Here is a 27745-nt window from a genome sequence, read left to right as displayed (position 1 = left end):
TTCATTGTGAGTCACAGGCTGTACAGGTCCCAGAACAATATTTGCAGAGTATTCATGCTGGGATAGCCAACTGTGCTTTCCTTCTCCAGGGATGTTTCAACGTGCAGAGCATGTTCAAGGCAGTGGAATCAGGACAATATCAAACCACCACATGCTTTTGTAGACTGTACAACTTCCAGACATGTTTCCTTTCTGAGGTCCTTCCAGAAATTAGCCTACTAGCAAATGAAGACAAAACTCAAGGTGCTATGAAACTTAACTATACCAAACCAAATTTCACATAATTTAATAAATGTAACAATATATCTGTTTGCTATTTCAAGGTAGGCATTCATAAATTAGTGCAACTAAATTAGGCACATGATATAGTTAAAAGCTTTTTGACATCCAGGCATATCAAGAACTTCTCATCTCTGTATTTTACATTATTTCAGTTTAGGGAGCAATCTAGAGAAAGCAAATTTCAAGTTTTAAACGTTGATTCTACATGAATCTATAAAACAAATCAGCTGGTCAAACCATTAGATGTAAATGGATACGTTGCAATTTATAAACTTAAATTTATGAAATAATTACATTTGCCAGCAACATTTATGTTTTTCCCATGTCTGCAGTCTTTAAATGGTAGCCATTTGGCCTATTATGCTTAGATAACCACCTGGAACTCCTTCCTGGGAAAGTTCCCAAGTCTAGACACTAGAAATCACATATGTTTCCAATTATAAGAAACTATTACTATAAGGCCAACATAAATCTCCTATATCAACAATCAGTTGCCAATTGTATCACATTCCACAATAAGCCTTCTTACTGTAACTAATTTATGGAATGCTTGGCTTAGAAAAAAAAAATATCAATAAAATTAAGAGAAAGGGAGAGGTAAAAATAATATCAGACCTTGACATCAGAGTGAACATTTGAACCCAAATCTTAGTTTGGTGAGGCAAAAAAGCTGCATTGAACTGGATCAACAGAACAATAAATTGTACAATAAAAAAAGCTTCATTGTGCAAACAATGATGGCTGCGTTATCCACAGCACTCATCACGCTCACTCCTGCACCGTACGTACAAGATTCTGTGAAAAAGATTTAACAGAGATATTACTCAGTGTTTTCTTCTCTTGCTATGCTACATATCCACTACACAAGAGGTCAAAACCACAGTAAAGCTTTTTGAACACTGCAACAAAGTCTGGTGGGATGTGTTCCACTTTCTGTCAAAAATTTATAAATATTTTTGCCATATGATTGTAAACAGCAACTATCTAAAAATGAGCTGATTTTTAGGAAATTCTAGAAAACAAAGATGATTCAAAATGAGATTAGTGGGAAAGCAGCCTTTACCAAAACCAAATTGCATATAGAAAAAAATCACGTTTTATGCATGCATACAGAGGGAGACACCACACTGAAAAGGACTAGTGAAAACACTTGAAAGTCACCTAAACTAGTAGAGCATTTTTCCTGTACATTTCCCACTGAGCGGATTGATTGTATTCATCTGGTTTCTATAACCAAGCAATATTAGCTTAATGTTTATGGATATCACTGTACTTAACAATTTGCCATAGAGAATCCTATTATACTCATTTAAGTGTTTAAGTGGAAACACTATAATTTGCAGTTTTAAATTGTGAATTTGTTCTGAAAATTATCATTTCCCCCAGTTTACAGATGGGAAAAAATATCCAGCAACACAAGGATTAAAATCTTTGTTTCTAGGACTAGTGACTTCTGAAGATTACAGCCTCCCTTCCCAGGCATTCAACCTTTTCAGGTTATTGATTTTCAAACATGTCGATCTGTTTTGTTAGCAATATCTCATAAAGCAAGCATTAAGTGCAAGCAACATGAAACATTGCTGTTTTCCTACCTGTCATTTGATGTTATGTTTTATTCTGACTACTAAAGTTGATCAAGAGTTTTTGTGTAGTCTATCAATTCTGAAAGGAAATTCTCAAGTCCAGCCCAGATATTTTCATGAGAATATTAATTTCAGCACAAAGTCTAGTAGAGATTTGGTCTAAACAGGAACAACAGCATCAAGTTCCTCCTTTGCTAGATTCAGATTCTTTTGGTTGAGACTTGTGCAATGTTTCCCACTGGAACGTTTCCCTTTGCACAAATAACCAATAGTCAGTAACGGAAAAATAAGTCTAACTACATAAACCAGGGAGCTAGTACAGTCACCTTGGATGTGGGAAGCCAAGGCTAACCTACTGACTGAATTGATATTTACAGAGTGGATCATCCTAGCAGAAAAGTAGAAGCCAGGCTCAGGCTCCACCAGCCAGTAGGTAGGGTGCTTAAACCACCCACCCGTACAGTGGAAGTCCACGTGAGAACCCTGGTCAACAGGACACTGGCTAACCAAAACCTCAATTTTTCCTACTGAAACACTTTTCCAATACTTTTATCCTACTGATGTGTGGAACAAATTCATTTCTGATATTTAGAAACCTGGAAAACACGAATACAATTCCTCTCTCAGAGCATTCCTAGTGCTGGAGATCTACATGTTTTAGCATATACTGAGCTCAGTAATTTGTGATTTATCATACTGTTTTGCCATAAATGACAACATTTTAGAATCACCTCCACAGTACAATTACAAAGATATAGATTACAGTGTGCAGACCTGTAACTGAAGGAAAAACATGACAAAGGTTAAAAACTTGAACAGTCATCTGAAATCTAAATGAGACTATTCCTGCATGTTCCTCTAGACCCCTGCTGCTGTGGTACCCTCAGCATCCACTGTTATCATCACTTGTATAAAAATAAAAGAATAAGGAAAGCGAAAGTTTATAAAGCTGTCTCCTGAAATTACCAGAGAAAAGTTTAATACATGATTGCATTTACTTAAGTTCAACAAATTCCTGGCATTCCTATGACTGTACAACATTCTAGGAAAAAAATTATATTTGCTTAAAATATTTTTTTCTAGATACCATGAATTGAAGTGAAAGTTAGTCAGAATTTTAATTCCAACAACAGTTGTGCATCAAAAATACTTCCGAGAGATAGAAAATGTGCTATTCAGACTGAAGTTTTTCTCCTTCCCACTCATTAGAAGTTTGTTCCATGGAACAAAGGAGTCACCATAATAACACTTTGGCTAGGAGTTACCTGGCTCAAGGCTTAAAGTCATAGTAACACGAGGAATATTATCTTTCATTATAGGGTTTTCCACAAGTTAATCTATGCAGCAAAGCACACTAGTGAGAGAAAAAGGGAATTTTGGCACAGGAGACTCTAGGTCAGTCTCTATTTCTCCACATTTGAAGTCTTTAAATCTTCAGAACATGAAGGTGTCAGCACATACATTTCATTTGACAGGTGCATCAATAGTAAAATATGGAGAATAGTTATTCCTTTTCATGCCTCAGAACTGATCTACTTCCCAAAGAGTTCTGAACAGCTCAAATGTTGCTGAGACTACCATAATAATGCAGTTAGATACATTGTGCAACCATTAACTTTGGAACAGTGCACATTCAACTTGGTCCTCCATTCTTCCTTTTGAAATGGAGTACGTTGTCTTCTACTTTAGGCTATCTAGTTGCACAAGTCAGTGTCTCATTCAAAGTTCAGAAAAAAACCCCTAGAAAAGTATAGATGCAAATGAATAGTTTCAAACAAATTAGAGCTCCCCCCAGCCCCAGACAAAGGACAGTTTAAAAAGCCAAAGCTTCTCGGTATTAAACTAGCTGTAATTACAACAAAACAATTATCAGAATGATAATTTCATGCACAGCATGTTAATTCATCTCTTTGCTCATTTCTTAATTACTCACCTTATAGCACCAAGTTATGTTACTGTTTACCTTTAAGCAATTCCCGAAAATAACATTGTGTGAGGCAGAGGTACTTTGAAGTGGTTTTATTGACTTCTTCAAAGAGTAAAGACTTGGCCCAGTACCGAAAAAGAGGGAAATTCATGTTTAGCCTAAAAAATAAAATAAAAATTTGGATTTAGATTAATCATTCAACAGCAAAAAAACACCTGTTTTTTATGTTCTTAAGAACTTTATATGCCTGATAGTTTTGCATTAATGTGCCTCACTTCTGTGAAGAACTTAAAACTTCATATACTTTGAGTCACTCCAATTAACTTGTTTCAGGTTTGGGTTCTAGAGAAAATCCCCTAAACATCTAAACAAACCCCACTTTTCTGACAAGTGGTCCGACTAGGGTACTTCAGAATGATTTTTTTTTAATGCTTATATAGTGCTTAATACTAATACAAAATCACTAATGGCTAAACCCCATCGACTTCCAGTTAAATACAGGCTTCCCACCTACCACAGTTACTTTTAAAAGTATACAGATATCCAACAATACAGATCAGTACCTGGCTGGATTTTCAAAAGTACTTAACGGTTGAGGCCCTGGGTTTGATACATTTCAACAGAAGCTAGACACTTTACCCGGTTAGACCCTTCTGAAAATCCTAGAAGCCTGCCTGCCTGTAGGAATTTTAATCCTGATGCTTCCTACCCCTGAGTGTGTGACTTTACATGCCATTAGCTTTTGAGCACCACTACTCAGCATTTAAATTTGTAAGTCTACAGTACAGATACCTACGTATACTGTATTACTGCTGTACTATCTACATGCAGTTGATTATTTTTAATGAATATGAAGAAATAGGTCACGACATACAAATAAAGCAGCAAAATCTCAAAAGCTTTCACTGACTTGACAGACAGAACTGTCATAGGCAATTGGACCCACAATCCTTGTATTAAAATTTACAAATAGGCCATGACATGATACATGCTATCAACTGAATAAGGCAATCCACTCAATGGGGTCAAATAATCTAAGGATTAAGGATCTCTAGACAACGTACATTATAATGACAGGCAGAAGCAATATGTAACAGCTATCATTGCAGCAACATTTTCTAACACATGACAGTATCCAACTGGTCAGGACTACAGACCACTTTTTCTTTTTTCCCAGGATGTTGGAGACAAGTTTAATTATAAAGCTGCAGTGAAATCAACAAAAAATGAAGATAAATAGAATAGACTATCTAAAAATAATACCAGCATATTAGCTAGGATTTGATATCTCTGTGCATTACACATGGCCTGTACTGCGGTTGGTAATTTAATTGAGATCAGATTGTCTGATACATTGAAGAATTACAAGCAATCCCATAATTTAGTCGTTGAGACACTAGCGTGACAAGGACTATCGTTACAGCTCAAACACAGATCTCAGAATGATGAAAGCTTGTTATCTAAGCATGTTACATCCATACAAATGCCATAAGTTCTCATTTGTGGATGCCAGCAATAGGAACAAAAATCCGAGAATAAGAGATTGTGGCAACCCGGTCACTGTAATACGTTATTCGAGGAACAGGGAGCTCCTGATTACACAGTAAAATCACGCAAAGTAGTAAGATACTTACTGTGAAATGTAGGATAATTTTTCTTTTCCTGAAGTAGGTTCCATCCCCATTACATCTGTTATTGAACAGTTTTATTTCTTGCTTTGCTCTCAAGAGTAAAGCCCATAATCTTATTGAAACAACAATACAATAAAAGAAGAGCTTAAAAAATGGGAAAACAAAGAACGAGAACTGTTTTACCTTCTTGGCCTTCAGAGCAGCAGGGGCAAACAATAAACTTGGCAGCCTGTCAAATGCTTTTTTTTTTTTTTTTAAACTAATATTGAAAGAGAACAGCATAAGTAATGGACAACAGCTAAGGCAAGGGATGGAAATACAGTAGCAGAAGAAAGTTCTCATACTCACACAGTTTCGTGGTCATTGAAATGGCACAACACTGCCACAAAAAGCATTTCCAGATAGTTCTCAAACTGTCACAACAGTAATATTTTATCCTCTGCTTCAGGCCACAGATATGAAAAACTGGAGGTACTTGAAACCTCCTCTCTCAAGAGTTTAGGGTATGGAGTGCCACATAAAGTTGAGGGATCAGGTAGGGATAAAACTCTATAGCCAGATACTTCTTTTAAGGTTTCCATAAACATCCTGATCCTTCAAGCTACCTGCAACCACCTCAAGTTTGAGATCATAGGGTCACTCAGTTTATCCCACTATCTTCCCTCTTCTTGCTTCCTGTATCTCCCCTATCTTATAAGCATCCTTGAACTACACCAAAGTTCCCACATAATTTGTCTCCTCTTTCCTCTGTATTCATCTATAAGGAGCTGTGATGATCCCAAAATAAAAGCCACCTCAATACCCCATGAGAATACACAATAGAAAAGGTAGTAGGCATTATTTTTGTGCAGTTTGTCAGATGAGGAGGCAAAGGTGGTGGGAAAGGGGAAGGGAGAAACACAGGAAAAGATGTTGGGGCTGAACAGCATTGATCTTGGAAACAAAACTTGTCCTCTCATTTAGGGGGTTAGTTTCTAGAGATGCAGTGACCAAAGAAAGACACAAACCTACAGCAAAGGAGCAAGAAGCCATCACCGTGTAAATCCAGTAGACCTCTCCTCCTTCCCTCTATCAGTCAGTTATCAGTTAATAGCAACTCCAAACGGACACTTGAAGGCAAGTAAGATTTGAATGTTATTCTTCAGAACCAACTGCTATATTCAAGACACAAAGTTATGTATTTTGTGTTAGCTATATTATGTGACCCCAAATATGCTAACAAAACCAGCACAAAACCCAAAAGCAGACTGTCACATTATTAAACGTCAGTCATGTCTTTGATTCAACAGTAGCATAAAATAGCAGTAACCTCATTCAATATATTAATCATCACCTATCATAACTTAGAATTTTTTACTTTGCTTTTTCATAAAAAGAATAAAAGCATTTGCTCAGTGTAGTATTCACAGAGCAAACAGTGATCCTCACCGTCTACAAGCGTAAAGCGTACTTTAACAACCTACTGGGGAGATTTGTTTGCATGATTAAGTTAAGTAGCAAAATACATAGAAACCGGAAAGCTATTTAAGAGATTAAAAGCTAGAATCAAGATTATAAGACCACACAGTTTTGATAAAGGATAATAATAAAAAAAACTCTACCAGAAAAAAAAATTACAATTTTACAATTTTTCTACAAGAAAAACGCAGAGAAGGAGATAAATGCATTGTAGAAATCTTTGCAGACTTGAACTACTTTTGCTCTCATTGTATTTTTACATGATGCCTTAAAAAGGAGGCATTGATGTGATTTTTATATCTAACTCTTATTGGGAGGCTGGGGGAAGGTGGTTGTTTTGATTTTCTGAACCCACAGAAACGCAATATTTAGTAACAGCATGTGACAATTGCCTTGCCAGTATTTCCAGAAACTGCAAACATGCCACCCATTGTGTCGTACAACACACACAGCCCTCCGTCCTCAAGTGGGGAAAAAGGACCTCAGAGAGAGAACTGTAAGGATTGATCCTGTGCACAGTGGAGGCAGCGAGGATTTTACCACTGAATTACATGTAATAGAACCATTAGTTGGGTTACCTGCAAGAGAGAGGATAAGATCTGTTAAAGGTGGGATGAAAGAAGAAAACCAAACCACTGATGCAACAGTAACTGTAATTCAATCAGGGATAATTTGTGACCTAAATGAGAAACAGAGGTAGGGACATAAATTTTTGAAGTGCTGTATGAAACATGAGATGTGCCCCTTATTAAAGATCATGGGATTTGTGTCTCTAATTTGGCCTGAAGTGTACGAAATGTCCTATCCTTAAATATTTCTGCAAGTACATTTTTCAAGTTCTCAGCACAGGAAGAAAAAGAGGAGTACCGATTATGTGGCCTGGGGTGAAATGAGCCATTCATCAATAAACGCAGCAGCAGCAGGAAAAGGGATAAAGTTAGCCAGAATAGGACTGAACTGGCAAGTAAAAGGACAGAAAAAAGGCAGAAAAGTTGATGGTAAGAATACAGAGTTAACCCAAGACAATATGAATGATGAATAGGAGGCGGCACAGGCCGTAAAAAGGGAAAGTGCCATTCAACAGCAGTGACACACTAACACACATTTCCAGGATGGATGGACTCAGGGATCAGATGAGGCTCCAGGAGCAGCTGCAAGTGTATGTTACTGACAAAACAGACAGACTTTATAGACATGACAAATGGATATTATGCCCCAACATCAACAGGGATGGACAGATGACTGATTCCTAGAAGAGGTCAAAATCTTCCAGGAGAAGAAACTGAAATGCTGTGGGAACTTTGACTCATACAGTTGCAGAAACTGTTTTATTCTAAGAAATGATACGACATCCTAAATTCTCAACAAGCAGTTACCTTCCAAATTTGTCAGAAATTAAGCTGGGGAAACAAACACTTATTAACATTCCTGGTTAGGCATGGACACACATAGAATGAGAGTAGTAGTGAAATACGGAGAAGCTCCGTTTTCCTAGAGCCATAACCCAACTGAAGACAGACACATCACACTTACTTCAGAGATCAGCTTTAACCCAGCAAGGAAAACAAGCCCCTACTTTTTGGAAGAAAGTAAAATTCTAATGAAAATATAAAGTTCAACTCTTCTAGTTTTCCATGACTTGCAAGCAAACCTCAACACCTAGGCTACTAAAACTCTCACCCCTGAGGCACTGCTGCAGCTCTTCTGCAATGCTCATCGATCCAGCAGAAGACTTTGTGGAACAAAGTAAGAAACGCCCCATCCAACAGAAAATAGTAGGAGCTGAGGACAGACAGCCCCCAATCACTAACAGGGCTGGGGGAGAGAGAAGGAACTTTGAACCACTCCCAGGTGGTGAAACTAGCACCCAGAGACCACCATCACCCCAGGCTTGGATTCAGTGCTGATTTCAAGAAGTGGCATGTAGCTTTTCCAGTGGCTAAGACACGTCCATTATCTTCCATGCAAAATAAACAGGCAGGCAGTCCCTTTTAACTGGCACAGCTAGAGTTTAGCAGTGGGTGATCAGGCTACACGCTTAGAAAAGGGGAAAGGAGAAAACTAAAGCAACAGCAAACCGCCCAGAACAAACCATGCTCATGTACTAACTGTAAAAAAAACTGAACCCCAGAGATGCACGGATCTTCACCTGCCTCCCTCAAAAGGCAGTCATGGAGCTGGAAGAAAAGTAGCTCTCTGAACAGGAAAAGTACCAAAATGGGTGCCACTTGGTTTAAAAAAAAAAAAAAAAAGAGAGAGAGAAAAAAGCAGCAAGCACTAGGGAACTAATATGTCTGATCTTTGGTTACAAACGAGGTCAGACAGAGTTTAATAAAAGATGAGATCACAAACCTGCTGGAGAAATGGCCTGATACGATTAGCTTCAAATGGTTTAAGAAAGCAAATGTTCTCACAAACATCATGAGATTATTATTTTATTTCTTTTTATCTAGACAATTGTCTGAACAGGCAAAAGTAAAGCCACGAGCATAATGCTCGGTTTCAGAAGGTATATGAATTTACTGTAAAGATAATAAGACTTGGAAGACAAGATGGATGCCATCTTTGATTGGAGTTGGTGGAATGAAAGCAAGCTGTTTCCAACTGCTTAAATGTACTAGACAGTTCAAAGAAAAATCAAATGCATGTTCAGTAAGAAAGCACTAAAGGACTATATCAGAGAGCTCAGAGAATAAAATTCTCCTGTTGCAGAGGAAGTTTGAGGTGAGGCCTCATACTCAAATAGAGCTGTTCCCTCCTGGGTATCAGCCTCCCTGCTCCCCCAGGCATCCGCTGGAACCGTTGCCCCGCTTTCTGACAGCAAAGACTGAGCTTGAGCCACTGACACAAAAGTCCCCCCAAAACTCCTCTAGTCACTGACCCCCCAGGTGACTTTCTGAAAATGAAGGGCAACCCATACATCTATATGAAAAGCAGAAGGATGTGGGTTATTTTTAGGACACTGTAAGGAACACTGAAAAGGAAGAAGGGGAAATCGTGGGGGGAAAGATGCATTTTGTTAGGTTTAACTTTGATATCACAATATAGACTTACATTTTAATCACCGATGAGACGTACAAATTTGAGAAAACTTGCAAGTGAATTTTTTTTACAGCATACTGTATCTTCCAATGCTCTTTTCAATTATTTTCGTTGTAGTGCAGAACATTCCATAGGCTCTAATGGAGAATAGGTTCACCTCTCAGGTTACTGTAAACGGGGAAAGAAACCGCCAAAACCTCACCCTGTTTCAAACACCCTATAATCTAAGGGAGACTATGGACAGCCAAACAACAGGAGCACAAACAGATGCACCAAGCAGAATAACTTCCCCAGAGTAATGCAGCAGGTCGCACCCCTCCCCTTCCAGGGATAAAGCCTAAGAAGTCCTAACTTCCACCTCAGCAAACTGCAACTTCCACTAGCTCAAACAGACATTATTGACACATTCTACGTAATTCATAGTCAGATTAGAAAATTTCTGGGAAGAGACATATATATCATCTGTCTATGAGATCCCTCAGAGACTTGGGTGCTGACTGGAGGATATCCCTGCGCAGAGCACTCAGTATTGGCACAAACACTAGCAGACTAAATGGGGCAGAAAAGCAAATGACATGAAGCAAAAGGACCCCACTTGAATGTGCTTTGTCTGGTTAAGGCAAAATGTGAATTCATGCTGTTCTGAGACAGGAGTGCAAACATCTGTTAGACACAACGGGCTCGACTCACTGACGGGAGGCAGCATCTTTAAACTGTTCCAACAGTACAAAACAGCTTTCAGACAAGCTTCAACTCTTCTAGGAGAATTTCCCAAGGGTGGAGAAGCCATCGTATCATGTGTCATAGTATTAGATCAGCAATTAGCTAGTCCTTGTCTGGCTATTGGTACAGGAGGATATGGCAAAAGTCAACACTTCAGTACTTGAACAATATCTCAAACAGCTAGAAAGACATTAGAAGAGCATTTTAATCAGCTCTATTTTTATACCAAGAGGAGGCTTGGCCCATAATTAGTTGAGCATAAAATGGTTTACAGCAATTTTTTCCTTCTAAACTTGTATGTGCTTAGGAGTCTGAACTAGAGATAGAATAGATATTAAAGTACAGTGCAGGCACGTTCTTTAGACAGGGTGCACCTATTATCCACAGGAATTTGTGAACATTTCAAAGCTCAGGATGGGCCCTGTAACAATTCTCAACATTTAGATATGTCCGAGAGTCCTGACATCACTGAGGTCTCGGTCACTGGGATTTTCACAACGCAGCTGCAAAATTTTGTCTGGCTGCCCTCCAGCTACTGAGACTCTGAGGACTGTGTCTGGCAGGACAGAAGATGCAATGTGTCTTCACAAAAATGTGCTGAAATGATGAGAAATCACTCACAAGGTAGCAACAGAAGAGAAACCAGGGAGACATGCAGGACAACAGTGAGTTTCAGGATCATGTGAAGACATTCATCGGCATAAGGAATAGGCTTCAGAGTCAACACAGACAAAAAACAGTCAGATTATAGCAGGAAAAGAGTAATTTCAGCTGCTATAATTAACTTAGTAACAGCTCTCACGTTATAATCATAGATGGGTGAACAGCTTTTGATATCAGCCATTACACACATCTCTCCAGATGAAGAGTTTCTCATCTCATGTGTTCCTGGTTTAGGGATACATGCCAGTAAATTGTGGCAAATATTTTCATAATCCATCTTGCTTTAAGCACACCTAAAAAGCCAGTGAAGCTAAAATTAAAAACAAAGAATACAGAAACAGCCATTCTTACTTTAAATTTTACCTGCCAAATCTGCGTCTAAAGCTAATGTGTCCGCCGACATCTGTTTAATCTTTGGCATTAAAAACGCTTCTGCAATTTTAATTACTAACATTTGAAAAATCAGTGGCGGAGAACCAGACACTTTAATTTACCCATGAATGCAAGTAATGGGCAACAACATGAAGCAATTTGTTTCAAGCTTAATCCTAGGGGAAACACTTATATGAAAAAGAACAAAACCCATAAATCTTAAATTACTGATATTTACTAGTGAGGCAATACAATTTAAAAACGGTTTAAAACAGAATGAAAAATATCTTGACTACTATGAGGAATTCAAAACATTTTTTCAAAGATTCACAAGCTCAATTATAACTTGCAATAAAAAAAATGTTGGCTGAACAAGTACACTAGTAAAACGTATAGAAGATAAATTACCTTGTCAGCCATGCACTAAAACTAAAGCATGAAGGCAGCTCCTAGCTCCAAAGGGGGAAGGCCAGAAAACTGCTGCCCACCTGGCATGGTTTGTCCTAGCACAGACAGTGCTCTCAGCTGTGGCACAAATCCCCGCTCAATTGGTGAAGGCTTGAACATCTAGGAGACCAGCACCATGGGACAGCAAAGGCCCCAACACCTTCTCAGTGCCAACCCGTGAGAGTAGTTTTTTGAGAGTGGTATTTGCCCTTAGGAGTGGCAGTTCAATAAAATGAAGTTGGTGCTGCCCAGTCATATTTGCTTTAGTGATTTTTCACTAATAGTGACCAACAGCAAGAATAGGTTTACATACTTAGCTCCATTTAATTTCATGTTTCCATACGTGTTCTTTTCTTCAATCGCTGTTACTAATGGCATCTTTGAGCATATTCTTGCCAAGACAACTTTTTTGTCTTATTGCTCATCTTTTGGCCAGGGAACATTGCAGTAAGTTCCTAACGCTTGGTTTGTGCTATTACAGCCTTTCTTGGGGCACCTCTCCCTTGTCAACAGATTCATGCTGTCTCTCAGCCTGAGCAGACTTCCTCTCACGCCACAGAAGGAAAGGGCAAAACAGGATAGTGAAGAGAAACGTTTGCAACAGAAGTAGCAGAAGAAAAGCTTCTTGACAAGATTAACTGATCTCCTTTTATTTGGGGGGGAATGCTCCTACAAAACAGCAAACCAATTCTGCTTAAATGAGCCTTGGCAAACATGTAACGTGAGATATGTTTTAGAAACACAGACCATCTGACAGGTAAGCACGTAAGTCACCAGGGCCTATTGATTTCTTGCTAGAGCTGCAGTTCTGTAAGTGGAATGGAATAGTAACCCACATTTCCTCAAAAGACCAATGCTAAAAAATAGATCCCCTTTTGTGAAGGACCTGGACTTGGCCAACCCCTACAACACCTAGCATGGCTGAAATACTTAACATTTATTGTTTGGTTGGGTTTTGCCTATAAGATGTAATGCAAGCATTTTCTAAGCGTTTCTAATGTATGCTTCTTCCAAGAGACCACTTGTTTCAATGAAAATACAAAACAGATTAAAATAAAGCAGAAAAAATAATTTCCTATGCCATTTGAAAATTGTTCTGATCCATGCTATTTACTTGTTTTTATTTTATTTATCCTTGAAACAGTTAGGACAGATGTTCCAATTGTCTGGAGGGGACTTTCGTGTGTGTGTTATTTTTGTGTGAGGTTTTAGGTTTTGAGGGTTTTGTTTGTTTGTTTTTAAACAAGTGTTGCCTTAAAAGCTGATCTAGTTGGTTGCCTATGCCAGAAAGGTACAGCACAAGATAGAACTAACTCTATTAATCACACGGTACTAGTGCAGTTTAATCACATTGTAGGATGCAGACAAAAAATGTCATAACAATCCTCAGAGTCACTTTATCAAAATACCATTTCATCTAACATACATTAAACATCAGCTACTGAACATAAGTTCATGCTAATTTCAACTTAATTGGAATCACAATGCAAATGCCAGCTCCTGTACCTTGCTACGCAGCCCTTCTAGCTGCAAAAAGAAAGCTGCAGATAAGTATGTTTGATTAATCAAATACACCACAGGAGAAGAACAAATACGAATAGGTCCTACTCTGCCCAGAGCTCTGTGTGGGTAGCTCCCTACTGAATATAACAAGGGCTGTACTTACCTGGCAGATGATGAAATTTTACTCAATGGACTGTCCCTCCAAGTTTTTATGTGTAACTGGATAGACAGGTTCCAGATAACTAGAGTCAGGATTAAAGCAGACTGGAACATCTTCATCTAACATAGTTACATAGCAATTTTGTTTTTTCTGATTTAGTGTGGAGCTGGTACAGTGCATCAAGATTAATTCACACAACTGGAATTCAAAGAAAAATATTCTAAAATACTCTAGTGATATTAAAAATTAACACTGATTCATAATTCATTTAAGTAAACATTAGTTTAGAAATAAAAATATATTTAACATCTCAATATAATAAAATTAATAAATGCATGAAGTATGTTTGGAATTTCTCTAGGTTTTAATAATATATTTCTTAGACTGTATGAACTCTCTCACCCAGAAAAGCTGAAGATATTGCACATAATGTGAGAATAACAGGTTAAAAATGGCTGAAAAAAATCAAAGTCAAATATTAATTTAGTACCAACTATAGTATCACAAAATAACATCAAATTCAATTTACCTTCCATGTAAATAGGCCTAAAGGAAGAGACACCAAAACTGCATCACTGAACAAGGTGATCTGGATATATTGCACAAGTCAGAGTCGGCAATAAAATCAGGCCTATATTGATTAATAATAAATAATAATAATAGTGGGCAGGAGCTGACCTATCAGGATTCACATTAGAAAAATTCAGATCAACCTAAACCAGATCAGTCTTATTTCCTTTGCCTGTATTGATGTATGAATACCGTGAACCGTCCTGCAGATACAGCGAACTGCAGGAGCAACAGAGCTGACCTCCTGCCACCCACCCCAGCTGACCAAAACCTCCTGAAAGAGAAAATTCGAACAACCCCCAGGAATGTCCAGGCACACTTTCAAAAGCTTCCGTGATCAGGCCTTTGGTCTGGTGGTGGTGGCAATTTGTGGGTTTAATGCCTAAGAGTTAGTGCAAATCATTGCATTTGAGACTTTGCACAAGTGCTTATTTGTGACCAACTCCAGATCAGTTAAAATCTTAGAGTTACACTGGGTGCTGTCTGAAAGAGTAGGAATGCAAAGAAAAAATGAAGTACATTTTATGGTGCATTAATAACGATGATCCAGTAGTTAATCCCTTATAACATAGCCATATGCACCAGGCACTGCTTTCCAGTATACTTGCCAAAGAAACTAAGTGTTAATAATAGGCTGTTTCACTATTGCCCCTGGTTTAAACTATTGCTGGAAGGCAGAAGGAAGCTTCTAATTTTTTTTCTTTTCATGAATTAGAAAATCTGCAAATTATTAGAGTGCAAATTAACAAGTTTCTACTGTGTCTAGTTTATGTACATTTAAATCTTATTTTATTGGCTCTTAATTAAATACATATAAGGAACCTCAGTTTGAAACACTACCACACTCTCCTAATCCACTCATTATTTTCTCCTTACAGTCCTTTTCTGATTTTCCGTTTCAAATTGTTTCCTTTTGTCCTGGTTTCAGCTGGGATAGAGTTAATTTTCTTCCCAGCAGCTGCTAGTGCTGTGGTTTGGACTCAGGATGAGAATAATGTTGATAACACACTGATGTTTTCAGTTGTTGCCAAGCAGTCAAGGACTTTCCAGCTTCTCATACTGCCCTGCCAACGAGAACACGGGGGTGCCCAAGAAGCTGGGAGGGGACACGGCCAGGAGAGCTGACCCCGACTGGCCACAGGGATATTCCACACCATGCTCCATATGTAACTGGGGGGGGCTTGGTCAGGAGGCAGGGAGGCTCAGGAACTAGCTGAACATGGCTCTGGACAGTGAGCAATCGTGTTGTGCACCACTTGTTTTGTACATTCTTTTATCATTGTATTATTATTCTCTTCCTTTTCTGTCCTATTAAACTGTCTTTATCTCAACCCATGAATTTTACCTCTTACTTTTCAATTTTCTCCCCCATCCAACTGGGGGTGGGGGGGCGGGCAGTGAGCGAACAGCTGTGTGGTTGTTTTAGCTGCCTGCCAGGTTAAACCATGACACCTTTGTAAGCATTTTAAAACCACCTTTTACTATTCCTACTTAAAACTTGTAAAAGGCCTTTCTTATTGCAAGCACTCTAAGATATTAATTTAACCTAATAGAGCTCCTTCTTTGTAAATACTGTTTTTCAGTACACGAGACCTAAGGTGAAAAGCATAGAGAACTTGTTATAAACCATTAAAGAAACCTGCATGAGAAGCAGAAAAAAGCTCAGATGGGAAGGGAATTGATGGATTTTTATTTTTTTTAATTTATTTGGAGAAGGAAATGAGTTTCTTAGCTATAAAAATAATTTCCAAATCAGTCATAAACTATGGATATAATTTAGTTCAGATTCAGATACATTTGTTTGAAGAAAAAGGCTCAGAAATGTCATAATCATTATTTCTGAAACACCTGCATTCTTTCAGGCTAGATTGACAGATAGATGTTGGTGTGTCTCGTATAACAGAAGGCCCTCCTACTCTCTGCCTTGATTGCCCAGACACTCCAAGGGCATCTCTAAGCAGGGCTATGCCATGTGCCAGGATGCACATCCCACCATTTCTCCTCTTACTGATGATTTACTTGGCATGACAATACTGACTGAGCCAGAGCAAGGTGATAGACACCCATCATTTTCTTACTGCAGCCATAATTGTACCTTCAGATCTGCTAATGAAACTGCTCATGTACATAACCTCCTAAACAATTTAAATAACATGTTTTTGCCAATCTGTTCACTTTGTCAGAAATGGATTGAGGAGGGGCTGCATGAGGAGCTCCTCCAGCTGCCCTAAAAGGGGGATAATGTCCAGGCAGGGGAAAGGGACAAGCAGCTGGAAGCACGAACATTTTCAACCAGCAGAGCTGCAACTGCAGGAAGATGTTCAAGGATGTTCACCTACGGCTTGGGTACCACTGCACAGATCTGTGGCTAGGGGAGTGCACTCCGAGGTACGTGTTCTGTTTGCAGGCTTTGTCCTAATGAACGCATACTTTATTTTCTGAAACAGCAAATGCTAAGTTTGGCAAATCTGTACGTCACAACTATTTGTTTCTTGCATTTCATGGAATTGTTTTTTAAGCTGCAGAAGAGAAGTTATTTCATGAATTAAAGCATTCTTCTATTCCTAAATTATCTATAAACAGACTGATTTTTATAAACTCATGGATTATTCATGCATAAAAATCCTGTATTCAAATATATTACTGCCTACAGTCTGTTTGTTTACTACATGCTGCTCTTACAGCTTCAACTATTTATGTCATGTACAATTGTAAATCACATGGTATTGTTTCTGATCCAGGGCTGGATGAATGAAAACGTTACAAAGGAGAAGAAAAATGAGAGACTTTATAATGAAGATGAAGCATTTTTCAGAACCCACCTTTCAGAGAAACTATACATTTAAAGCCTCATATATGCACATATAACTCAAGAGAAAGACTAAGGTAGGGTAAGAAATCCTCAACTATTCGGACAGTATAATATTTAAGTTTTTGCAGTATTCATTTAGGTCCAACTATTTTGCTTCTTTCTAGCAGGGAACACATATGTTGAAGCAAGCACAGTAAAAACCTTGGTCCCTAGAGCTCAAATTTAAACCTTTTACAAACAACAAAAATAAAATGGAGACAGAAATGGGAAAACTGCAATCTGTTCTGGGTTTAGCAGAAGCTTCTGTTCAATTCATTTACTGAACAGTGAATCTTCCGCAGTACAGCATTAATGAGAACAGATACAAAAAGCTTTCAAACTTAAACAAAGAAATGGCTGCTACTTTAGGGTATTTTCAAGCATTTTCCAGAGATTAACGTATGAGGCAGATGCTAGAATACCAGCACACAATACTTTAATTTAGTTCAGCATCTCTGCAGGCAGTGGCTTCTCTATTACGGCTAGTTCCCAGAACACAAGAGAATGTTATTGCAGGGCACTTTTAGATTAAAATCCCCAAATAAGCTGTTAGACTTTACACACATCAATCTTTTGTAAGTACAATAAGGCAGATTTAATTGGTTTTACTTTCATTTTATAACAAATGTTATTATCTATTCTATAAGAAAGCTATTTTAAAAAAGACCCATGAAAAGGATTAGAAAGCAATTCCATAAGCGATAAAATAAGGGTAGAGAGTTATTATGGAGGAATGTCAGCAAGTGCATAGCTAAGGTTGTTTACTCAATGCCAAATAATCATCTTTGGAAGCTGAAATAATAAACTTAAATAGTTTGAAATTAAGGCTTGTAAGAAATTGAGTAGTTATTGAAGAAGCAGAGGAAATTGGAAAACACACCCTTAAAATGAACTCACATAACAAATATTAACATGATGACGACGAATGTTTTATCTAAGGTAGCGAGGATGAATAATGCCTGGCCAATAACTTGGCTGGCCTGATCTGCAAAGCTCAGAATGGAAACTGAGGTATTTGAACACATGGTGCCAGTTTGAACCCATCAAGCCTGAAAAAACATTTACAAGCTGGTCTTCTGTTGGTTTTCTGTGAACACCAGCTTTAGATGTTATGGATTTCTAGAGTTAGACAGGATGTTTGACAACGTGGATGAGCGAACATGGAGAACATTCAGTCTTATTTACAGCTGTGTAATTATTCAAGACTATTTCACACAGAGCTTTATCCTGTTGCACTGCTAATGCCCAATAAAGTCTGTATTCGTAACAATACCCACACATCTACATATAAAAATACGTCAGTTCAAAACCTCAAGCACTGCAGCTAAGGAAGAAGGTCTGTCGCCTCTAAGTGACCTGTCTTTTTCCCCAGAGGGGCAAACAACGCACAGGCAGATACATGCATGCAGCCCACGTGGCTGCATTTTTGTTAGAAGCGTTTTAACATTTTGATGGGTTTCACTGTCAGTTACAACTTCTGAGAACATTTTCAAGTGGGAAGATATTAATTAAAAAAAAAAAACCAAAACAAAACACAAAACCAAACCTGAAAACCCCACCCAAACCCAAAAAAGTGTATTAAAAACAAAACCATTTAAAAAAACAATATACATTTCAACATCTTTCTGCCAGAAAGCTTTCAAGCTCTGCAGCAGGACTGCTGATCAGGTTCAGAAAGTGCACATAGATGACAGGACCTGAAAATCTGAGCTTTTACTTCAGTAGAGAAGTTTCCACAAAACTCTGTTTCACCTAATTGTAGACTTCAGGCCCAATGTGGAACAAATTAACATAGCTCTGTAACTTATTGGACAGCTGACCTTCTAGTGACCTAGCAGAACAATATAGTTTCAAGAGTGAAATTTTCTGCACTCAGAAATCCATAGAAAATAAGGTAAATTCAGAATGCTTCATTCACCTATGTCCATTCCGTATCTGAAATTCTGACAATATTTTTTTACTTTTCACCTTCTGAGGGCTAACATAACTCTTGCTGTCTGACTTCTGTGTCTCTGGCATGTTCCTCTCCCCAGTCAAATGGGTTGCTGCCGCCTCCTCCTCCCTACAGAGCTTACAAAGATGTCTGTGCACACTCTTCTTCCCCCTTTGGCAGTTTTCTGCTGGCTCTAATTTCCACAGCAGGAAGCTCACCTCACTAATAAATCAAAGAGCTCTGGAAGATGTGACTCATCACCTTCCTGTAAGTGGTTAAAATAAAAATGGACTATGGTCATTTCTGTGGTCTCCACTGCTCTTTTCTTTAAGCTCTACTCCCCCCACCCTCACGGTGTACATTTTATCATCTCCTTGAGTTATTTTCAGCTTTTAGTACAACATATTAAATCATTTCTGATTGCCTTTGTCATGTCATTTGATCTTGCTTTCCCCCATGTGCTGCAGTCACTGGTCTTCTGTGTCTAATTAGAGCATCTTCCTTTATTACTATCTGACCAGGGTCCCATCATGGAATGAAATGTCACCTGGAATGTCTCTCTTCATTCAGATGACCAGATTTGGATGTTTCATGCAATAAAACCCAAACATCCTCTCTATATAATTAGTTTTCTTCCAGCCTTATGGCAGGAATGCATATGCTTCCAAATGTGAGCCTATCACCTCCAAAGTGCATTTTGATCATACGAAAGGTATGAATCCATAGCAGGCTGTGTCAGTCCTGTACTGTTACATATATGTGCATATACATGTTATGACCAAACTCATGCACCAATGGCAACAGAACTGCTTTTTGGTCACGTTATAGGTGTAGGGGGTGTAGCATCTAGCCCTTAAGGACTTCCAGAGAAGGTTGGATAGCTGCAGGCAAGAGGGCAGGCACCACTGTCTTACAGAAACAGCAAGAGCCCTGCAAATAGAGTTATGTTTATGAAAAAATAATTACCAGATTTAAAATAGAAAGCAAGATTTTTTTTTAAATCCAAAAACCCAGCAGATTTAACAAAACTTTGTGATCCTGTATTGACAATGCAGATGCCTGAGCCGCTTCACTATTTAATGGCTCCAAATTCTCTCAGAGTAAAGCTCTGCTACTACAATACCATCTGCTAGTGCAGATATCTCACACAAATTCCCGACGAAATTAGCAAAGCTACCTCCAAGCACAAAACTCCACACTGGTGGATTCCCGTGCAGAGTGCAGTCTGAGTTCGCACCAAGCTGCATACAGGAACATTAATGTGTTTTCTCACGGTCAGGCTCAGAAGAGGAGCATCGGTAGTTCATTTCCAGAATCTAGACCCAATATTAAAGCATAACCAAAACTCCAGCATATCAAAAGGGAAGTTTACAACAGCACAGCAAAGATTTTCTGCTTGGTTTTATTTTACTGAACTGAGATCAGTATTTTGAAGTTGAAACATTTCAGTGAATGAAAGCCAAGCCGGGCAGAAGAGATGTTCTTAGCAATAGAAGTTAGGGGCCAAATCCTTCATTCTTCTTGGCTCTGGCTTCCAGTAAAGTGAAACGTATCCAGGCAGCCAAGGCTTCAACCCCACCTTACTCAATTTAGCCAGGACATTGCTACGCCTAGTTGTCTCTATTTCCAAACAGAAAGCACGACTGCACTGCACATAATGGTCTCAAGAGATACGATGGCTTCCAGGGGCCAGAGGACAGCACGCAGCTTAAGCAGGCCTGGAACTGTACTAGCTGCCATGGGACTGACTTGTGGCCCCAGAGCCAAGGGCACAGAAAAGCAACATGAAAGCATACCCGTGCCCTTCATCATGCAGTGCCAACTCCCGTTCAATGCAGGATCCGTCTCACTTGGCCTCCAATCCCGACACTGTTACTTCATTCATGTTCTCTTTGCTTCGGGGGTTTAGCCAGCCCTCTAACATTTCTTGGATTTGGGGTTTTAAAGCAATCCCTTAGCATTCCTTTCCATCTTTCCAGATCTGTAGGGTTTCTATTATTTATCTTTTCCATTTGATTAACCAGCTGAAAAAACCAATAGCAGTGCCTTTTATCATAGTTTCAGATGACCCCTCTGTTGCGTTGTGCTGCTATTTTAGGAACTAGAGCAGTTTGTGAATCTATACAAGTAGTTTGGCAACCTGCTCTTTCTCCCTTTGCCCTCCCTTTTGTTTTGGATGCAACACAGGAATCTTTCTGTGGCTCTGCATGGTGAAAATTGATATAAAACAGCTTTGGTCAATTTTATATACTTTTTTTCTGTTAAGAAAGTTAATACCACGGAAAAAAACAGTCAGGAGGATCAAATGTTTCTGCAGGACGTCATGCTGCTTTGGTGTGCCAACTCTCCAAGAGTCTATAAGGAAGCCAGCCAGACGGGCTCTGAAGCCTGCACCCTGACCCCAGCGACCTCTTAATTTTTCAAAGTTTATCTAGCCCCATCCCAGCAGTACTTGCACTGAAACCGATCCCCCTGCTCCTGGATTTTTGGCAGAAGGGGACTTCCTTCATATGGAAAAGTGTTTAATACCAATTTAATGGTCTGTCTAGCCACTGTAAACCCCCAGCCCCCTCCTTGAGTCTCCCACTGGCAAGAAACAGTGAAATAATATGCTTGAAATAGCCCTAATTCTTTTCCTCAGTGTGATAGTTGTTTTTCTAATAAGCAATTTTTTGAAAGAGCCATAGAAGAGAAACTAGCAGCTATAGAATTGAATGACATCTTTAATAAATTCTTTTTTTTTTTTTTTTTCTCCTAAAAAAAATTTCATTGTCTCCTCACTTATACATTTTCATGGTCAGGAATGGGCACCGGCAGAACCAGAAAGGTTTCCATTTTAAGTCATCAGACTTGCTAGCACCAGAAAAACAAATCACATTTATACAAATCCACTTTTATGCCAAAAAAGTTGAAGCAACAAGTTTATCTTTGGTTGTGAAAAGACAGACCTTCTTGGCACAATGCCAACAAAAATCCTAACAAAGCAGCTAATAAAAAGGGAATTGAGAGATGCCATAGTTTTCCTAAAGCAATCAGTTTCTTTGTTACCGTAAGAAAGGTGTGGGTTCATGGGAAGCTGGGACTATCCTCTGAGATAAGGAAAGGTTTGAAACTGCAGCAGGATGGCTGTGTCAGGAGAAAAAACATAGTCTCATGCATCCCCTAGTGTCAGGATGGGGAGAATTTCAGCTGTGGAGCAAAATGGCAGGCCAGAACCAAGTGAGAGATGCAACAAGTGGGCTCGGCATGACACAAATCTTTGACAAGCTCTAACATCCTTTTAAGTCAAGTCATTACATTAGAACAACGTACCCTGATGCACTTCGTGGATGCAGGTTACAAAAAGAAAAACTGTTATAATAGTGATTTGATTTGCTTTTTATCTTAAAAAAAAAAAAAAAAAAGAAAAATCACTCCCCCAATTCTACATTCCTTCAAAGGTGAAAAGCCTATGAATATCAACTGCTTCCTGCACCTTAAGGAGAAATATCAGAAAAGTCCATCTAAGAAAACATGCAGGAACATTACAGTCTGCAGTCCACACATACTCCCATTTGGACTTCAAAGAATTTTCCAGGAAGAGGGAGGCACATTTAAGATAGGAACATTGAACAAAAGTCAGTTTAATGGTAACAAGCTGCACTGTGTTGTGCTGAAGTGACACAGGGCAACATTTTGCATAGAGCTGTGAAGGATTCGATGTCTTGCACTGCTGCAAAGTGTAATCTCCTTTATCCCTTTCCAGCAATGTAACATACAGAAAACAATGGAAGGAAGAATGAAAACATTCTGTTTATAACATCATTTAAGTTAACATTGAGTGAATCAAAAAAACTAACTGAAGAGCTACTCTAGAGTGACTGCTGTTTTTTCTCTCTCTAGAAAGAGAAGTATGTTCTAACAACTTCAACAGCCAGAGAGTCTGGCACTGCCAGTCAAATAACAGCAAAGGAGGTACTAAGCAGGTTCTCAGACAAAGGCTTACAATTCCCATCACCACCTGTGCTACCACTCCACTAACATCTACAGCAGTAGACACAATACTATCAGGTTGACAAGATCAAATCGTTGCACTCCAAAATATTATATTATGCCAGCTCTTTGGGTGTGGTTGCGAGGGACCATATCTGCCTGTTCCACAGCAGTCCCAGGGCTGACTCAATCTGAGTCCCAATCTCAGACCAAAGCCTGGTAATTGAAATAAATGTTATTCTCTTCATACAGCTGCCAGAGGGAACATTTTCAAAAGTGGCGAAATAAGAGCATGAAGAAACACAAAGTTCAGATGGAGCTTTCCTGGACTTTCCAGGACACATACTGCACAACCCTGGGAAAGGCCAGTCTTCACTGTAACATCCACTACGCTATTTCATGGGTTTGAGTTCTCAAGCAGCACCAACACGTCAGGAACTATAGCTTTCAGGAAGGAATTCAAACTTTATTTCTTTGGCAAAAACCTATATGCTCATCCCTAGTTCCCTTTCTACACACCACATGGTGGCACAGCCCTGGAATTATGTCAGTCTCAACACACCATATGTGCTGTTAAACACGGCACAGCTCTCACACTCTGTAACCACAAAGAATCTAAAGAGATGAGTGAGGGACCTTTTCTGAAAAATGGCTCCAAATGATCAAAGAAAATCCAAGTTCCGTTGGAAAAAACAGGTTATGATACATCATGATGCAAGTTATCCAAGACTATGAAAACACCCAATCAACTCTAGTTGTGCAACTGTTTTTTTGGAATTTCTCTAAATCCATTGCATTGAGTAACTAATGAAACAGGAGAAATGGGGTGAAACATTATGCACAAGGGTGGTTTGGATGTTTATAGAAAAAATGTGCAATTAGTTATATGTTTGTTCAATACTTCTGAAATGTGGTTATGGTACTATGTAACCATAACTACTGTGCTTGCTTCTTTGGGGTCCCACAATTTAGCTTACGAATAGTTCAGCTGGACAGTTTTCCCCACTCCCATCCTTTCACTGTTAAGTGCTCTTTTCTTACCCCCAGAGATCAAAGAGATGTTTTTGTGGTTTGCTGTTCCATCCACATTCCCGCTCCCTCCTCTCTTCCTTCCTTCCTCTGCCCTCACTGCAGCACATCACCCAGCAGCCTCAGGCATGAATCACTCACATGCGCGCACACACACACACACCAGCCACCACAGTTGGGACGAACTCCTGGAGCTGGTATCCTGCTCCGGACATTACCTTGCATTTCAACAGCTCCCTGACTCTCACTTTTGGGGCACTGCATTCACTACTAGTTTGGCAATTGGTGCCTGGGTGTTTCTCTAAGGTCCGATTTTGATGCTGAGTCAAATCAAGTACCTTTGAGTATTTGATGCAGCAGATAAGAATGGTAAATGATAACTTAGGGAAAAGTCTCCAGAATCCTTTTTTTCCTAGACTCTGCTGCCACCTCACTCCCACATTACCTTGGCAAGGCTGAAGTTACTTGTTTCATCAGGATAGGACAACAGTTTTGTTTTCCAAACTATAGGATTCCGGTGCAGCTGGGTGATAAGAGGACAGACTTCATTTTACAGGGGCATCAAATACTAAAAACCACTTCTCAGAGTGGAATATCCTCCCATTAGGCTAATTCAGGGAAAATTTTACCAAACGCTTTAAAATAAATGCGCTATAGCTTTTTTCCTGGTATGTTACTGGAAAATGGTCAACTGAGAGCTAGGATCAAGACCAGCTGCAGCAGATCCTGACGGATCTCGCCTATTGCTTGTTTTCTTTTTATCCTATCACACAAAATAGGCTTGCATACTGTTAGAAGTTTCCACACAACACTGGCTTGCACACTTAGAAGTTTCTTTATAAGCATTTGTTTTCCATGCATTAATATATAGTTATCTTCTGTACTGTTTTGCCTATGAGGCTAGCCAGTCAAAAAATAACTTACAGTCTAAGCAAAACCTGCACTGATATTTGTCTGCCTTTCAGGCAGGTTGAATGATTTTTTGAAAGGCATGATTAAATATTACTTGTGAATCATTCCATAAATAACCCTTGCACAGAGTGCATTGCAGTATTGAATATTCAAATTCCCAGCTATTCTGGCTGGACTCTCAGGTACATGATATGTTATGGGCTTCCCCAGAGGATAAGCAGAACCATCATCTCCGTTGTGAATATTCACAACTATATATTTCAAATTCACTGTCACGAATAAGTCTGTTATATAATGCTGTTGAATTTGTTGTCAAAGTCAACAACCCTGTCAAGACTTTCCCTTGCATTTATGTAAAATAAATTTTTAGGAAGGAAACAAAGGAACAGAGTTAAACAGAGTTAACAGGTAAAATTTAAAAAAAAAAAAAGAGTAAGATTTTTTTTTTCAGCTTTGTATTAAAATTACCAGAACACTACAGTGTGTATGAAGACAAGGACAAATGACTCAAAGTATTATGAATAAATCAGCAACTGAGTGTGTATAAACATCACCTCTCAATCCGTGTGGAGAATACATGACTATACTTGATGTGAAGAGGCGTGTTGAGAATGCACGATCACTTCCATAGGAAGTCCCCCAATTCCTGCTTCAGGATTTTTCTTCCTGCAGCACATGTGAATGGCATTGTCCTGCTCTTCAACTTGCTTGAAACTGTTTACAGTGTATTATTACTTCACTGTTAATAATGGACACAGTACAAAAGCACTGCCAAACAGTATTTTTGGTGGGGCAGAGTAGGTCTTAATTGCAAACACATGAGCTAAAGAAAAAAATGGGGAAAAAAATTACTGTCAAGGGACAGGTTTATTTTCCCGAAGGAACATCTGTTGCTAACACATCTTATGAAAATACATACATTAAACCATAAGTCCCAAACAGAACCTGTCTTCAAACACAGCTCAATAAAAGTCTATGATCCCTGGAAAACTTCTTTAAAATTCCCCAGCAACCCATAGGCTTGAAGAGAACCATTTCCTCTCTATACAGTGCAGCTCCTCAGAACTGCAGCCATTTGGCAGCAAGTTTGCAAAGCCACAAAAGGATGGGAATTAGCCATGTCAGCATCTTCCCCGGCTGCAGAACGTAGCTCAATCCTTCACTCTGCCAAAAATCAGTTGTAAAAGCCAGTATGACAGCCTAGAGGAAGGTAATCCTTGCCAGCTGTTTCCAACCAAAGCCAAGCACATCGGTAGCACAGCAAGCACCAACACACATCAGCTAAGCGGCTACCTGAGAAGTGGTAAAGATGAAGCCTGATTCCAGGATCAATAAAATGCTTCCAGGATGCTGACAATATTTAGTTCACCTCAGCTAGCTGATTCAATAGGGATTGTTACAATGTGCTGGCCTCACGTGGCAGCAGGTTATTAAGGACTTCAATACCAGGAATAGGAAATTCTCATCAATCCTTCACTTCTGGAGAGTGAAGAAAAAGCCTAACTATTCTTACACAGAACTGCTAACTAGAGTAGCACAGCCTGAATGCATTTCAAACCTTGATTTATAACCAGATTTTATTAATAGGTAGGCAAAAAGGTTTTTATTTCCCTTCTCTTCAGTGTGTCTCAGCTACTACCTGCCACACACGTTATGAGGCATGTGCAGCCCGTAGAGAAATACTGACTGAGGCACTGCAATTCACCAATAATTCACATCATGTCCAGTTAAACTTGGGGGGAACTGAGACCAAACCACCCATCTTGTCTTTCCAGTGCTTTTGCTGATAGTAACTTTAAGGATGTCAGATCTGTTCTTACTTGTTCACCTTAACTTTTTCCTTCACACATACTGAAACAACAACAAAAGACTTCTGTAACATATGTGTAGAAATGATGAAGGCTTACAGCTGTCATCTAAATATTTTTATTGAAACTATAATTAACTGTTTCTAAGAGCTTGGCTTTACTACAAAGATAGCAAGTCAGAATAAGAGTATTAAGTTTCCTCTGTTATCAATCAGCAATTTCTGTTCTAATGCCGCAAAGTGTACCTTTGAGGCATCCTCTCTTACTGCTGTTTTGCTCAAGGGAAAAAGTGCCGGCTTTTTCTTATGTTATACACCATTACACAACACAGCTTAAGCTACATGCTTATGCTATACTAAATACACCATTCTGCTAATCTACACAGATAACTAAATTTAATTACATTAATAATTGTTGTGGTTTAGCATGGTGCCAAATTTACCTCTTAGCTTGTTAGACCTACAATTTAATTAGCAGCAGTGAATACAATCTTAATTGTTTAGACAATATCGCTCATTTATTTAGGGGGTTTTGCTGCTATTGTTTCTGCACCACCTAAACAGAGCGAGCTACTTTAACTGCACTAGTGAGAACTGAAACTGTAGCCCAGACACTTGTGGCATGAGGAGCAGCAGATCTCTGGATCCACTGGCATCGGTCTCGAGGGCCAGCTACAACAATATAGTAATTTCGGTAAGTGCCAACACTGAAGATTCCTGGAAGTTTAGCTTTGTCTGATTTGCGCTAAATCCACGTTAGTCCTTATACCTCAGATAGCTTCAGCCCAGGACCAACACTCACTCTCACCTTGAGCTTTTTGTTTCTGACCCAAGACAAACAGAAGCCTTTGTAAAGTTCTTTCCTCCCTAACATAACTAA

The 27745-nt window shown here is 39.0% G+C and overlaps 1 long non-coding RNA gene across 2 annotated transcripts in view; it reads right to left on the bottom strand.

Moving 5' to 3' along the window:
* Nucleotides 1–3381: 3381 nt before the first annotated feature.
* The window catches only part of LOC129211014 (uncharacterized), a 235432-nt gene continuing 211068 nt past the window's right edge, over nucleotides 3382–27745 (bottom strand). For both annotated transcript variants that reach the window (XR_008578706.1, XR_008578707.1), the window contains exon 6: nucleotides 3382–3950. This is a non-coding gene — a long non-coding RNA (uncharacterized LOC129211014). The remainder of the gene's footprint in view (nucleotides 3951–27745) is intronic.

The sequence above is a fragment of the Grus americana genome, chromosome 10 (genome assembly GCF_028858705.1).
Source record: "Grus americana isolate bGruAme1 chromosome 10, bGruAme1.mat, whole genome shotgun sequence".
NCBI classification, from domain to species: Eukaryota; Metazoa; Chordata; class Aves; order Gruiformes; family Gruidae; genus Grus; species Grus americana.
This window is presented reverse-complemented; position numbering and strand designations above follow the sequence as displayed.